Source organism: Nanorana parkeri, unplaced genomic scaffold (assembly GCF_000935625.1).
Source record: "Nanorana parkeri isolate BGI_ZX_2015 unplaced genomic scaffold, ASM93562v1 scaffold349, whole genome shotgun sequence".
NCBI lineage: Eukaryota > Metazoa > Chordata > Amphibia > Anura > Dicroglossidae > Nanorana > Nanorana parkeri.
Window position 1 is genome coordinate 561,061 of NW_017306617.1, and position 14,534 is coordinate 575,594.

General features: G+C 43.6%; 1 protein-coding gene across 2 annotated transcripts in view; it reads left to right on the forward strand.

The window, feature by feature from the left end:
- Window positions 1-4,518: 4,518 nt before the first annotated feature.
- The window catches only part of XIAP (X-linked inhibitor of apoptosis), a 28,243-nt gene continuing 18,227 nt past the window's right edge, over window positions 4,519-14,534 (forward strand). The window contains exon 1 of one of the 2 annotated variants that reach the window (XM_018558623.1): window positions 4,519-4,550. The gene's annotated coding sequence lies outside the window, so the exon portion shown is untranslated. Of the gene's footprint in view, window positions 4,551-8,925; window positions 8,993-14,534 lie in introns of those variants that run through there. The other variant, XM_018558624.1, reaches the window with a different exon arrangement.

Genomic DNA, 14,534 nt, shown 5'->3' on the forward strand with positions numbered 1-14,534 from the left:
GCTCTGCCCAATTGTTTTTATTTATTTTTTCATTTTTAATAAAAAAAATTATTTAAATATTTGTATTTATTTTTGAATTTTCTTATTGTTTGACATTTAAAAAAAATTATTTTACATACTTATTTTTTTCATTCTTTTCACATAACTCGGAGGTACCGGGCAGAATAGCCGAGCCAAATGCCCCTATTCACTCACTGCCGTTCGGCCCCTATGAGAATAGGGGCAAATGGCAGCAAGTGAGCTGGCGGAGCTTTTTCAAATGCTGATTAAATCACTTACAATGGAGTCTTCCCTTGAAAGTTTTAGTATCCTGCAGAATCAGCTGGTCTCCTGAGCACTGGCCCTAATATCCAGCTTTAGGGTGGCTCCTTTCCCTTGCAGAGTCCTATGGAGCCACCCTTGTATGTGTTAGTCAGCTGTATGTGTTTCCACAAACACACAGACGTAGCAAGGCAAGCCTCTCCCCTGCTCCCTGCTTCTCCTTCCCTTATCTCTTTTCCCTAATCCCTCCTGACTTCTACAAGCTGGTAGATGGATAGTTGCTGAAGACTGCTCTGTCCCTTGTGAGCATGTACTGGACAGGAAGTTCAGGGAAGCTGAGCTGAGAGAATTGGAGCTGTTCAGAAACATGATGACTGTAATTATTTGGGCAAGAATGTAAAGAACTACTTTTCTGGGCAATGTAGATTTGTTTGATCTGGATTCATGATTGAAAAGAAGTTTGAGAGTTTAAAACTACTTTAAGAGGTCAAATAATGTATTTAGATTTTTGCCTGGAGTTCCACTAATTCCTAAGACCAGAAATATTGGTGATGTCATGAAATAAATTCCAAGAAATTAAAGTGCAATTGATTTGGTTTTATACAGTTGCAGTTTTTATAATCCATCTTTCCTGCTTTTGTAATAGACGCTTTGTATATTATTTGCTGTTCCATTTCATATAACATCAATAGGTGTAGGTCAATGTTATGTGCGATGTGCAGCGCTATTCTGAGATGTTTTTATGGAAGTCCTCTGTTTCCGAGGGCTACTTGGCTGTATCCAAATGGAAACGCGCAACAAAAATGTCCCAAAGTAGTACATGTACCTTTTCAGGCGTGGGAAATACGCCAAGGTGTGAACCAGACCCATTGAATACAATAGGATTTAGATGTTTGAGCGTTTTGTAGAGCGTTCGTCGAGCGTAGAACGCGCTACAAAACGTTCAGGTGTGAACGAGGCCTAGTGTTCTAGGTGGAATGAAATCTCCAGTCCTGAGGTCAGGTGTTGCCAGTGGTCAGGTGGCTGAGAGCAGCCTCATTAAGAGCCTAGACCAGAGCTCAAGGGAGAGTTGGTGGTGTGTGCTGGAGGCACACGAGGGTCAAGTCAAGCCAGTGGTGTGTGGGTGTGTGGGTGTGCAGGAGGCACATGGCCACAAGCAGACTTGGGTGCATGCTGTATGCATGTGGAACAGCCAGGGGAGGCTGGGGAACATTGGTGACCCAAGGGACCTGGTGGACACACTGCTGAGAGAGCAGTGTGAGTATCACACAGAGGTGTGCTAAAAATTGTATATGCTGAGGAAAAGCAGATTATTATAAGGAGCACATGAACTGTTCTGTTTCATTTATATTGAAGAGGAATAAAGATTGTCCTGTTTATGTTGAAGTTGGCTTCAAGACTGGTCCTTAAGCGCTCACCATTGGGCTATATTCCCCCAAAAATCACAAAATATATACCTTAGATTGTAAGCTCCTTGAGGGCAGGGACTGATGTAAACTCCACACGGTCTACAGTATATCTCTGTGGTGATGTTCATAATGGGGGCAGGCATGGAGAAGGGCAGTGGCATGGAATCGGCACGCTGTAAAATTGTGCTTGACCTCTTTTTGCTCTGTAGCCATATAGAACAGCAACCGTAGCAGTATTACAAAAGTATTTTTGGTACTTGACACTTTAATATGCATAGGTTAGGTTACAGTAAACAGGGATTATTGTATCAAGAGTGAAATGATGAGACATAAAGTGGAACAACCCAAAGCACTGAGATTTTATATTGACAGTATCCAATCCAGAAAAAGATTTACTGATCAGATGCTAGGGCTTATTTCACTTATTACTACTTAAAATAAATACTTAATACTGTTTGTTCATTAGGACTGGGGACCCTTCCAGGCAGCACACAAATGTATATTAGTTTGTTTTTCTGTATACATCCTTTTTTCCCGGTGTGGTTTGCACACTTGACACTGTTTTATTATCTGGCTATATTGACATTTGGTATACATATAGCAGGAGTACTAAGTGTAGTAAATGGTTACAGATAAAGCAACACATAAAAGCTAACTGAGAACTAGTTTTATGTTTCTGTCTGTTACACAGTTGTAGTAGGATGAGTATGGCTCCATTCAAACCATCAGTGTGCGCTACCACAAAGCCGCTGATGTGTGCTGAAGGCAAGTAGTGCAATGTACAGACTTTACTGCATCACACTGTTTACCTTCTTTTTTTTTTTCTTCAAACTTTATTGAAATGTCACAAAGTGACCTTTCCTTTATTTCTCTGCACCCCAGTGTGTTGTGATGTGATGTAAAATTGCAGTAATTAAAAAAATTAAAATGTACTTCATGTATACTGCAACGCGGTGTTGTGAACTGACTTCATAGTAAACAAGGCAGGTTAGCTTGTCTATGTGCTAGAACTGTGCTGGGCATCTGGTGTAAACATGCCCTATATGCTAAATCTACAACCCGTAACACACTGCTAACCAAGAAATACAACATCACCAAAGATATATAAAAATAATTTTAAAAAGTTAAAATATACCAATGATCATGGTAATAGCATTAAAATAGATATTATAATGCAGAAATATTGCTATTACAACTATTAATAAAAAAAAAAGATTGTTCCCACGGGCACAGGTGCGCGTCGAGAGAACAATGCTGATGTATCGCAACATTTCCTCTTTTTTTTTTTTGTTAGAATTTAAATGAAATGGCACAAGTCATATTTTATTCAGTTCTAACAGCCACAGTGCTATGCTATGCGATTGTACTGTGTCCCACCACACTGTGCTAGAAAAAAAAAAAAACAGCGCACGCCACAGCAGTACAATGATGTGAACTGGTGGGAACTGGGCTGATTGTAAACAAGGCAATTTGCCTTGTTTTCGCATTGGGACTGTGCTGAAAAAAGCTTCCAGCTTAGTGCATCAAACTAACCCTAATAATTATATTTATGATAATAATGATGATAATATTAATTATTAGGGATGCACCAAAATTTCGGCTGCCAAAACATATCAACTGAAAATGGTACTTTGGGCAAAATGCCGAAAGTACAATTTTTTTGACCGAAAATGTGGTGCATTCCTAGTTTCTCTCCTCCCCGGTGGGCTATGATCTGTGTCCCCTCCGTCAGGAGGACGAGAAACTGTCAGGAGGGTGAGCGGTGTGCGGGGAGGAGATCAATGTCAGCTCTCCTCCCGCTCCACCTCTTGCGACAGGCAGATCGGGATGGAGAGCGGTGCGGGGAGGAGACAGCTGTCACAGGAGATGGAGCCAGTGGAGCTGGGGAGGCATGTCAACGGTGTCACAGGGACCGACCTCTCCTCCCCACACCTACCACTCAACCTCCTGTGATAGTGAGTCAGGATGGAGAGAGCGGTATACAAACACTTAGCGATCACCTGATCGTTGTGTTTTGTAAATAATTGAGGACATAGTATGCTTACTAATCCCCAAATATGGATGAATAGGGAGTGCTCTACATCACTTCCTGTCCATTCTTGATTGTAGACATGGTAACGCATGCTATAGCCACAATTTATGAATGAACAGGAACACTCAGTATAGAGGCTTCCTGTTCACTTATAACATTGGCAGCAGAAAAAAGATTGAGGACCCTGAGGGGAATTTATCAAAACTGGAGCAGACAAAATCTGGAGCAGCTGTGCATGGCAACCAATCAGCTACTTTCTTTCATTTTCAAATCCTAACTGAACAAACTAAAGATAAAACCTAATCGGTTGCCATGCACATCTGCTCTAGATTTTGTCTGCTCCAGTTCTGATAAATTCCCCTCTCTGTGTCCTTAATCTCTTTTTCTATTTTAAAAGGGAAATATCAGAGGTCTAGACCCCTGATATTTTCCCAGAGCCACCGACAATAAAAAAATAAAAAATAAATATATAAAAAAAAAAATTCAAAGGTTAAAATTTTCGTTGATATTTTCCCAGAGCCACTGACAATAAAAAAATAAAAAATAAATATATAAAAAAAAAATTCAAAGGTTATAATTTTCGGTTTACTTTCTTTCTGACGATTTATTTTTTTCAGTTTCGGTCTGAAAATTCCATTTCGGTGCACCTCTAATAAGAGTATTGATAAAATGTGACATGTGTTCTTGTTATCGGCCACTAGGTGTCAGTATAACCTGTACATACATCTAGATGACAGAGAAGTCAGCATGGAGCAGATCATTGTACATCCGGGTGACAATACAACCTTCCTGTTTCTCCAAAATAAGGAAGCAGTTGTCGGGATGGTTGTGCTGGGTTCCCGCTGAATGTGAGTCGTGTTTGTATCTTCTCTGTTACAATTTATCTGTCCCTGGTCGGTCTGTATACAGAGTTCAGCAGCTGGTGTATTGGGTGACATTGGAGGTGTTCGTCCTTCATAGTCCTGTGTGTGTTGTGTACACAGAACGCCCTCTGTGGTTTGTGATGTCTATACACGTGTTTCTTCTTCTTCTCCTCCTCCTCCTCCTCCTATAAATGATGTGATGGGTGATCAGTGTTTGTAGAATAAACTCCATTAGTGATCTATGGCAGATGTACTGATGACAGCCCTGGCACTGTGCTCCGAGCAGACATAGGTGAGGATCTTCTTCTTTCACACATGACCAAAGCTGCTTCCTTACTTCTGCATTACAACCACACACAGGAGATGCCAGTAGAAGAACCTGCTCTGGGCTGCCATGTTATTTCCTCTCATTACTACATATTACAGTCCAAAGGATTGTCATCCATTTCAAATGCAAATCACTTACAATGGATGCTGCTCCTTGAGGTTTTTTAAATGTTCCTGTTTATGGGGATCAGACTTAGTTTAATACACTTTTTTTTTTTATTCCCCCCTTTACAGGTGCCTCCATCCTGTAGCCGGCGGCTGTGGAGGCACCCAATGCATGCTCGCTCCAAGCTGTGGTGTGTCTATAGATAGCTGCGCTGTGTCTATAGATGCCACGCCCCCACTCTTTCTGTCACAGTGTGACCGACAGCAGAAGGAGCCTATGGCTTCCCTGCCCTCACTACCCTCCCCTACAACCAGAAAGTTTGGGGAGCGCCGAGTGTCCTGGTCGCAGTGGAGAAGACAGAAAATTACTTGGTGTTTTTTTTTACCCTAATGCAGAGCATGCTTTGAGGCAAAAAACATCCAGCCTTTAGTACCACTTTAAAAGATTTAGTATCCGGCACCTTAGGGTGGCTCCTGTCTAAAGATCTACTGATAATTGGGGCGTATATTCCAGAATTGTAAAATTATCGGTAAAAGGTAACAATAATATCCATAATAAACACTGTGTGAAATTTGCACAGTGGGTGCCGCTTCCTGGCTGGCATTCCTCAATCAGCTGATCGAAGGAACCTGTCAGTAAATCTACCTAGGAACAGAGCTGGCAGCCTCAGGCCCCATTCACACTGAGCGACATGAAAATCGCGCGATTTTTATATGTGCGATATTGTGCGACTTGTCGCGCTACGTCGTGCGACATCTTCCTATTGGGCTGTATAAAATCAGGAGCAAAATCTCTCGAAATCTGCAGAAAAAAGGGTAGCGACAATCTACAGCGACGAGCTACAAGCGATATTGAGCGGCGAGATGTGAACAGCTCCATTTGAAATGGATTGTAGAAGCTACATAGAGCGATATCGCGGCAAAAATCGTGCGATAAATCGCTCAGTGTGAATGGGGCCTTAAGGTGCCCATACACTTTACAACCCTTGCAAGACTTTTGTCTTGCGAGGGTTGTAAAGTAGTTAAAAAAACGTACGATCTGCCCATCTTGGACAGGCAGATCGTACTTGCGATCATCGCAAGCCCGCTTCCGATGACCGCAATGAGGGGCGGGCTTCCGATGACTGCAATGAGGGGCGGGCTTCCGATGACCGCAATGAGGGGCGGGCTTCCGATGACCGCAATGAGGAGCGGGCTTCCGATGACAGCAATGAGGAGCGGGCTTCCGATGACCGCAATGAGGAGCGGGCTTCCGATGACCGCAATGAGGAGCGGGCTTCCGATGACCGCAATGAGGGGCGGGCTTCCGATGACTGCAAAGGGTCAGTGTGCGCGTGCGCACACCGGTCTGTTCGGCAGTTGTCGAACAAGCAGACCACTAACTTGCCCAGAATCGTACGATTCCTGGCGGGTTTTCCAGCCTGCTTGTTCGATGGAAGACGTGCGACCGTACAGCAGATTAAATGGGGTTGTGGTCAGCCAATATCAGGCGACTGCCTGCTGTTTACATTCAGCTGGCGTAGCTGCATGTAAACAAAATATCGGTAGCTGATTTAGGTTATCGGCCCATAAGCGGTATCAGTTCAGAAAAATCGATATCGGTCAACCCCCTACTTCTTTCCCTTGCAGGGTCCTATAGAGCCACCCTTTTGTGTGCTCCTAAGCTGTGTGTGTCTCCACAAATACACAGGCACAGAAATCAAGCCTCTCCCCTCTCTAAGCTAGTAGATGAACAGCCATTGAAGACTGCCCTGTTCCTTGTGATCTTGTTCTTGATAGGAAGTTCAGGGATGCAGAGCTAAGAGTTGGAGCTCTTCTGAAACATGATGACTGTGTTTGGGTAGAAATGTAAACAAATACTTTACTGAGCAATGTATATTTGTTTGATTAGGATTCATTATTGAAGAAAAAAGTGTAATACTACTTTACACTTACATACATGTGTCTGCCATGCAGCATCAGAATCCAGCACACCGTCTAAAAATGATTTCCAAGGCAGAAATAGCACTAGACAAGTATTCTTGTATCTGTATATATTGTATATAAATTCAATGTTTCCATATTTAGTTTAGGAGAGAGCGAAGAGCAGTTAGAACCCCTACTAGGGAGATTCACCTTCTCTATGCATCATGGTGACCAGGGCTGCAACAACTAATCGATGAAATCAATGATAATCGATTATGAGAATAGTTGGTAACTATTCTCATTATCGGTTAGTTGGTGAGAGAGAGAGAGAGATTGTTTTTTTTTATGCATCCAATCGATTAGTTGAAAAAATAATCGGGCTACTAATCGATTATGAAAATAATTGTTAGCTGCAGCCGTAATGGTGACCACTGCCACCTGGAATGAAATTGAGAGAAAATCCAAGATTGTGCGTTGTCACCAGAACAGCAATAGAGGTCAAATCTATTAATGGGGACAGTTTTTCTGGTGACAACTAAGGGAACATTTCCATTACTTTGGAGATTGGGAGATATATCAGATTTACCAAAACAATATAATATGAGGACCAGCCTAAACTCTCCAATCGGTTAATATCCAGTCAGACAGGCCCTTGCACCCTATGGTTGTTGGAATGTCTACAACCAGACTGTAACGTGTGTGTGTGGTAAGCGTAGCATGGCAATAAATAGGTTTAGATACTTCAAGCTCCATTTGCATTTCCTGCGCAGTTTTCCGTGTGGAAGACTGCGCGTTACTGCAAATGCTAAAATCTTTCATCCACACAGATTCTGCTCGTTTGCGGTTATTATATAGCCGCCAACGTGCAGAATCCGTCCAAAAAAAAAATTGCGCTTGGACTATTTTGCGGGCCGTGCAGTTTCGCTCCGCGCGTATTCGGCTGGCCGAATTTAGCCACGGACAACTGCTCATGTGTGAATGGAGCCTTATCAACCTTTTAGATACTTGAATGACTGATTTGCAGTTATGTACATGAGAGTACCATGTGACACACTGTACGCAAAGCAGGGCGGAGCGGTGGTTCCTGGACCTTCACGTGCAGTGTGTCATGTCATTTTATCTCTGGCACGTCAGGTTGCGAGAGCTCACATAGCTGATTGTGCCGAGATGAACAATGTCATCTTCAGCCAATCGACGCTTGCATATAAACCCGCGCGTCATGATGCAAAGTCCATTTGTTTTTTTTTCGCGTCATCTGATTGGCTGAAGATGCAGTCTATCATCTGGCTGCACTCAGGTCACACACTGCATATGAAGCTCCGTGCCTGACAGCTTTGCTTCGCTCTGCAAGGCTTCCTATGCAGTGTGTCGGGCTCGATGTTACTGGCCTTCCTTTCTGAACATGCTGCTTGGCCTTCGGTCACCCTACCCCTTTCACATTGAGTTCTTGTTCAGGAACAAGTATGCTCTTAACTTTCTCTCTTCTGGGTTAGGAACTCAAAATATGTCACATTTATTGAGTTGGCATGACAAATGGTCAACTTGCAGTTTCAAAAACAGACCAGCAATGACAGCCTCCATCTTTCTGTCAGGACAAGTTTGCCAAGATCTATGTCCTCCCTTTAGTCATCAGAGTGCTGTGTTGTTCTTCCCAGTCTTCTCCAGTTTTGATCCATTCCCCTCATAGAGAACAATGGTTAATTGGGTTGATGAATGTAGATGAGCGCAGCTCATGTGTTTTGGAGGGAACAGTTGGGCTTTACATGAAAAAGAACAACCTTTGCCCGCCCACACGATATTCGGCCGCTCCTTTCAGCAGCAAACAAGTGACTAAGCCGTGTGTTTTTAACGAGCCACGTGGGTTCGGGCGTGGTAATGTGTCATAACATCCCCGGCCGGGCGTTTTCTGAATGCCGTTCAAGGTGAGCCGATTGAATGGCGGCTGACACCTGTAGGAGTGTCCCCAGTGTGCGGGCGGCGGCATTGCAGATGTCTCAGTATGGGGAGTGATAGGAGGCTGGCCTGGAGAACCTCGTGATTTCCCCTGGGGAATGCCGCTGTCATAGTGGTAGCGGAGTCACCGAGATCGGGTGAGTGTCACAGCGCCTTGTACTGATCCTATGTGACTAGAATAGAATCCATCGTGTGTCTGTATTACCGGGAGCTTGGGGGGGCATGTCATGTACTGCGCACTGCTTGCATGGGTGGAATCAGGGCTGTACTATCCATGTGTATGGGCTGCACAGAGGGCGTCTGGGGGGGGGGGCGTCCACACCTAGGCATCATTGCTTTTATGTGAATTCTTATCAAGTTTTTTTTTTTTTGTTTCTTGCATGTTTATGTGCGTTTTGCAAATTTTTGTGTGCATTAGACAGGCACATACAAAGACACGTTTTTTGCTGGCAGCTTGAGAGACATTGCGGTCAATGGACAAACGCTCGTGAAAATGTGCAAAATGCTTCTGTTGCCCGTTTCCATTGAAGTCTATGGGGAAAATCGAGCTGCAGACAGCCAAAATAAGCTTTTTTTTTTTTCTGCTGTGTGTGAACAGGGGCCGTTGAAAGTCATGGGACTTTCTTGTGTTGGGTATTTTGAAGCGCGTTTTCTACTGCTGAAAAACACCTAGGTGTGAACAGGTTGTTAAAGGGTTATTAAACCCTCCGGTTTTTTTTGCCTATATCTACTGCTAGCAAGCAGTAGATATATGCAAAAGGTTAAAAAAAAAAAAATCCCCGCTTTAGCAGAGGATTAAACTTACCCCGTTTTCGCTGCGCGCTCCTGCCCGAGAATCCGAAACTGCTTGGGCGGCTGCAAAGTATCTTGGGGCGGGCGCATGCGCAGTTCAGATTTTCGGCCAGAAGGTAAGTCCTATAGACGCGTGCCCCCGCATGCAGACACCGTGGGACAGGAAGTGCCAGCAAGGACAGAGGAGTCAGCGCTGGATCGGAGAGCCGCCGCACCGCTGGAAGGACAGATGAAAATATCAGGAAAGAAGAGGAAGATCGGATTAAGAGACATCATTTTAAGTTAAGTGCTAACATTAACATTGGGGGGGAGGGTAAAAGCATTTTTTTAATTTTAATGTCACTTTAAGGTAGAGGTGGGTGCTGGAACCTCTCCCCCACCCTCTGTCATATAGACATGGAATTCCTTTTAATACCATTTGGATTGATTGATGGAGAACAGAGAGAGAAATAAAAGCAGAAGTACATTGATTTGTGATTGACTTTCTCCAGCGACGTCGACCTTTCCAGGTTCTGGGAAGTCCTCCTTGGCCATTGGTTGCCCACTGATACTGACTGCGTGCGGAATTCTTTGAATCTGGAAACCCATTTGAAGGTGTTGTGCTTTATAAAAGTGGAATAACTGTGGGCATTATAGGCAGCGCTGACCTGCAGGAATTCCCACCACAAGGCTCTTGGAATAGAGCTGCAAGTCACTACCACCACTTGGGGTTACCCCTTGGTAGAACACAGTCTTCCCATGAGAAAGTATGGCCCTTCCTCTAGACACATATGTTCTATCCACTCCACTTCAGGTACTGGCTTTCTGGGGCAAACTACACACTGTTCAAGTATATGAAGATGATAGCCACACGCTGAATTGACTCGTACTTGGCTTTATTGAACCAATCACAGACCACACAAGCTCCTTACACCTGTAAAGAAGAACTCTGGAATTCAAATGTACCCTTGCAGTGGGGCTACCCCAGCACTGTAAGGGTTGAGCACTTGTTTTGTCTAGGGGGCTCAAATAAAGCAGGTATACTCACCTGAGGTCAGCACTTAGCCCTCTCCCCCTCTGCTCCAGCTGTGGAATGTCCCTCGGCATCCTCATGTCAAATCCACTCTATGGACCTGCATTAGACATGATGACATCACCTGTCCTTAGACTCCTAGAGTGCAGGGGAGAAGAGGCTGTGGGGACAGGTCTAGCAGCCAGGTGGGAGCGAGAAACTGGTGAGTATATCAGCTTTGTTTGAGCCTCCTAGACAAAATTAGCACTTTTCCCTTGCAGTGCGGGGGTAGCCCGGCCACAAGGGTAGGGTTTTTTTTTCCTGGAGTTCTTTAATGGCTCCTTCGTGGTGGAAAGGTTAAGAAATCTGCTTCCAACAGTTGAATTCCACAAGATGTCTGCTTGTATTTTACCCTTATAAACAGAAAAGCCTTTTTTCTTTGCCTGGCTCTCATTTTCACCTTCTTTCTGGGATCTAACTTTCCATGACGTCATGACATTCCAGCGCCCAGCGAGTCTGCCTCATTATCTAATCAGGACATTCTGACTTGACAGTGGAATGGCATTTGGCAGCTGAGGGAACTTCAGGCCCCAGAATCCAAGTGCAACGAAACCAGAGAGGAGCATACAGTAGGCTCTTTAGGGCCAGTACAGGTAATGGCCGGCATCTTGGTTTTGGCTGCTCATGGGCATGACTTAAAAAGTCTCTTAAAGGGTTGGTTTTATTTTTGCATATATCTACTGTTAGCAAGCAAGAGATATATGCAAAAACTGTAAAATAAAAAAACGCTTTAAAAGCGTTTTAAACTTACCCCTGTCTTCGCCGCTCGCTCCCATCCGAAAATTCTCGGGCGGCCGCAAAGCATCTTGGGGCGGGCACATGCGCAGTTGAGATTTTCGGCCGGGAGATGAGGAGAGACACAAGGTAAGTATATGGACGGCGTGCACCCGCATGCAGACACCGTGGGACAGGAAGTGCCAGCAAGGACAGAGAAGTCAGCGCTGGATCGGAGACCAGCAGCAGCGCTGGAGAGAAGGCTGGAAAGGACAGGACAGAAGAGGAAGATCGGATTAAGAGATATCATTTAATGTAAGTGCTGACATTAACATTGGGGGAGGTAAAAATAAATGATACTTTAATGTCACTTTAAGTTGGGTATACACGGTTAGAATTTTGAACAAAATCGATTTTTGAACGTGCATTAAATTTTCTAATGATTAATGCGGTGAAACCGAAGATCGATCAAACCACAGTGACTGAAAGATTCAGAAGGAGCATATTGGGAAAATGTTCTCAATTGAACGAATTTGTAACCATGAATGTGGTTTTCATTCAGGAAACTCCTTTCATTCCAAAATCAAATGTTAAATGATAAACCAAAATCAAACGAAATTTTAACCGACAATCACCAAGTGTCGGTTGGCGTTATCGAACGTTGTGACGGGACTTTAACGTTGGTTTGAAAATCTACCCGTGTATTCTCTACTTATAAGTGGCTGTTTAGTTATCTTCATCATATTTACTCATTCCATAAACAGGTCCTGCTTTATATTTTACTTTTGTTATCCTCCTACTGCTCTTCACAGTAGTAGAAGTGTATGGGTCTGAAATCAAAGCATTCCCTTTGTGGATGAAGCAGTGACTGCGTGATTGTAGCAAAATACACATCTCCATCCAGTGCTTAATCCTCAAATTCTAGAATCTATACAAATGTGGACAAGCGAGAATGTAAAAATATGTGTTACATCAAATTGCTTGAAGGGAAACACTACAATAATAGTAATGTGTGTGCACTGAAAATACCCCGTATTTGTTCTTTAACCTCCCTGGCGGTCTGATTATTTCATTTGTTTCCCCTTTTTTTTAAATGTTTTTTTGTTCTCCGTTATTGTTACTTTTAAAATTCCCGCCGGTTCCGCCCCCTTGCGACGCGGATGGAAGACAGATGCCGGCATCGGCTGGAGGACACAGCGCGGCTCAAGGGACAAGGTAAGTAACGCTACGCTGTAATCCCGAGTGTGGCTCAGGGTTACCGCTTTATGGTACTGAAAATTAACCACGAGCCACACTCAGGATTACCGCCAGGTAGGTTAAGGCCCAACCCCAACCAGCACTGGAGGATAGGAGAAGTCACTCCGATGGGGAACTGACAGAGGTTCTAAACCTGCCCCACTGGACTCTAAAATAAGACTCTTTAGGACAAAGTGACAGTCCTCTTGTTTCCCCCAATATTTAGAAAGTTTTTACTATGATCTGACAGCCGCAAATAAGATTCACCCCGGTCCTGGAAGTTTATATAAGATTAATAATGTGGGACATGCGTTTTTGTACCGCACAAACACTGCCCTAGTGCGACCAGCTCACATTAAAAAGCATTATTTTTTTATGTTGAGCGCGTTTCAATGCACTAAACATTTTTAAAAAATCATGCGGGAGGCAGAGAGAGAACTCGTTAAACAGATAAGGCTCCATTCACACACAGCGATAGCATTTGCCGCGCGAAACGTAACATACAAGCAGATTCCACGCGTTGTGCGGCTATAGTAAAAGCCACCAACGTGGAATCTGTCCAGAAAATCACGCTAGGACTTTTTTGAGGGATGCACATTTTTGTACTGTGCGGTTGCCACCCTAGTGCGAACGGCTTATATTGAAAAGCATTTTTTAAAAATGTTTAGCGAGTTTCTGCGTACCAATATGCACATTAAACTGCTAATCTGTGAATGGGGGGCTAAGGCTCCGAGACGTACCCCCATTGTCTTCCTCATGATCCTGTACAGGGATGTGTTCTTATTGGTATTTGTACAAACAGGAAAAAATACCGGCGCCTTCAATTTCAAGGTGACCGGCAGCTTAATAAGGCAAACATGAAAGAGGCAGCTACCACAGGTCAAATAGACCGCCAATCTAGGAAACAAAGAACGAAAAAAGGCGCCTCCATAGTGTAAAAATGTAATTTAATAATAAAACACGCAGCTCTAGGCTGTACTTACAGAAATTTCTGTTTTTATTATTAAATTACATGTTTACACTATGGAGGCGCCCTTTTTTGTTCTTTGTTTCCTAGATTTGTACAAACCTGTGCAATCATCTTTGTGCGTTGTCTTACACTAAGAATATGACAAACAGATACGGGAAAACATTTAGTAAATAACTGGTAGTTTAAAACTAGTAAGTTACACACTGTAATGAAAATACAATGGGGGGCGGGCAATTTACTGAAACTGGAGCAGACAGAATCTGGAGGAGCTGATAATGGTAACCAATCAGCTGGTTCAGTTACGCTTTACAAATGAAAGTTGGAAGCTGATTGGTTGTCATACACAGCTGCCCCAGATTCTGTCTGCACCATTTAGTAAAGTCCCCTTAATGTGCGTTATGATTTGTGCTTTGCTACTTTTGTGTCTTAAATGGTTTTCCCAGCCAATCATTTTTAAAACATTTTGAATAGGAAAGGGAACCCATTCTTTTCTTTATCTATGTCTCATTGTGGAAAATTCCCTTTTTCTTGATCCTTGAGCAACCACAGAAAATGAGACGAAACCTCTGTAAAGTGAAGGGAAATCCACTCCTATCTGTCACCAGAATGTGTGTTCCCATTGAAAGAAATCCCCTCGCCTCCCGGTGTGGTGACAACCATAAAATGTTTGCTCTCCTTCCATTCTCTAGATCGGTGATGGTGATCACCAGGACAAATGGAGAGGGTACATTTCCCTGGCCGGGACAGAAATGGTTATAAAGGTCAAGTACTGTGCAGACGTTTTGCAAATGGATTTTTAGTGAGTCAAAAGGGAACTTTGTGATTTCTGCTTTGGCGTTTCTCAACCTTCTTTCAGTCACGGCACAATCTTGCAGCACACCAGTCAAAACTATACATTTGTAAAAATGTGTCATTC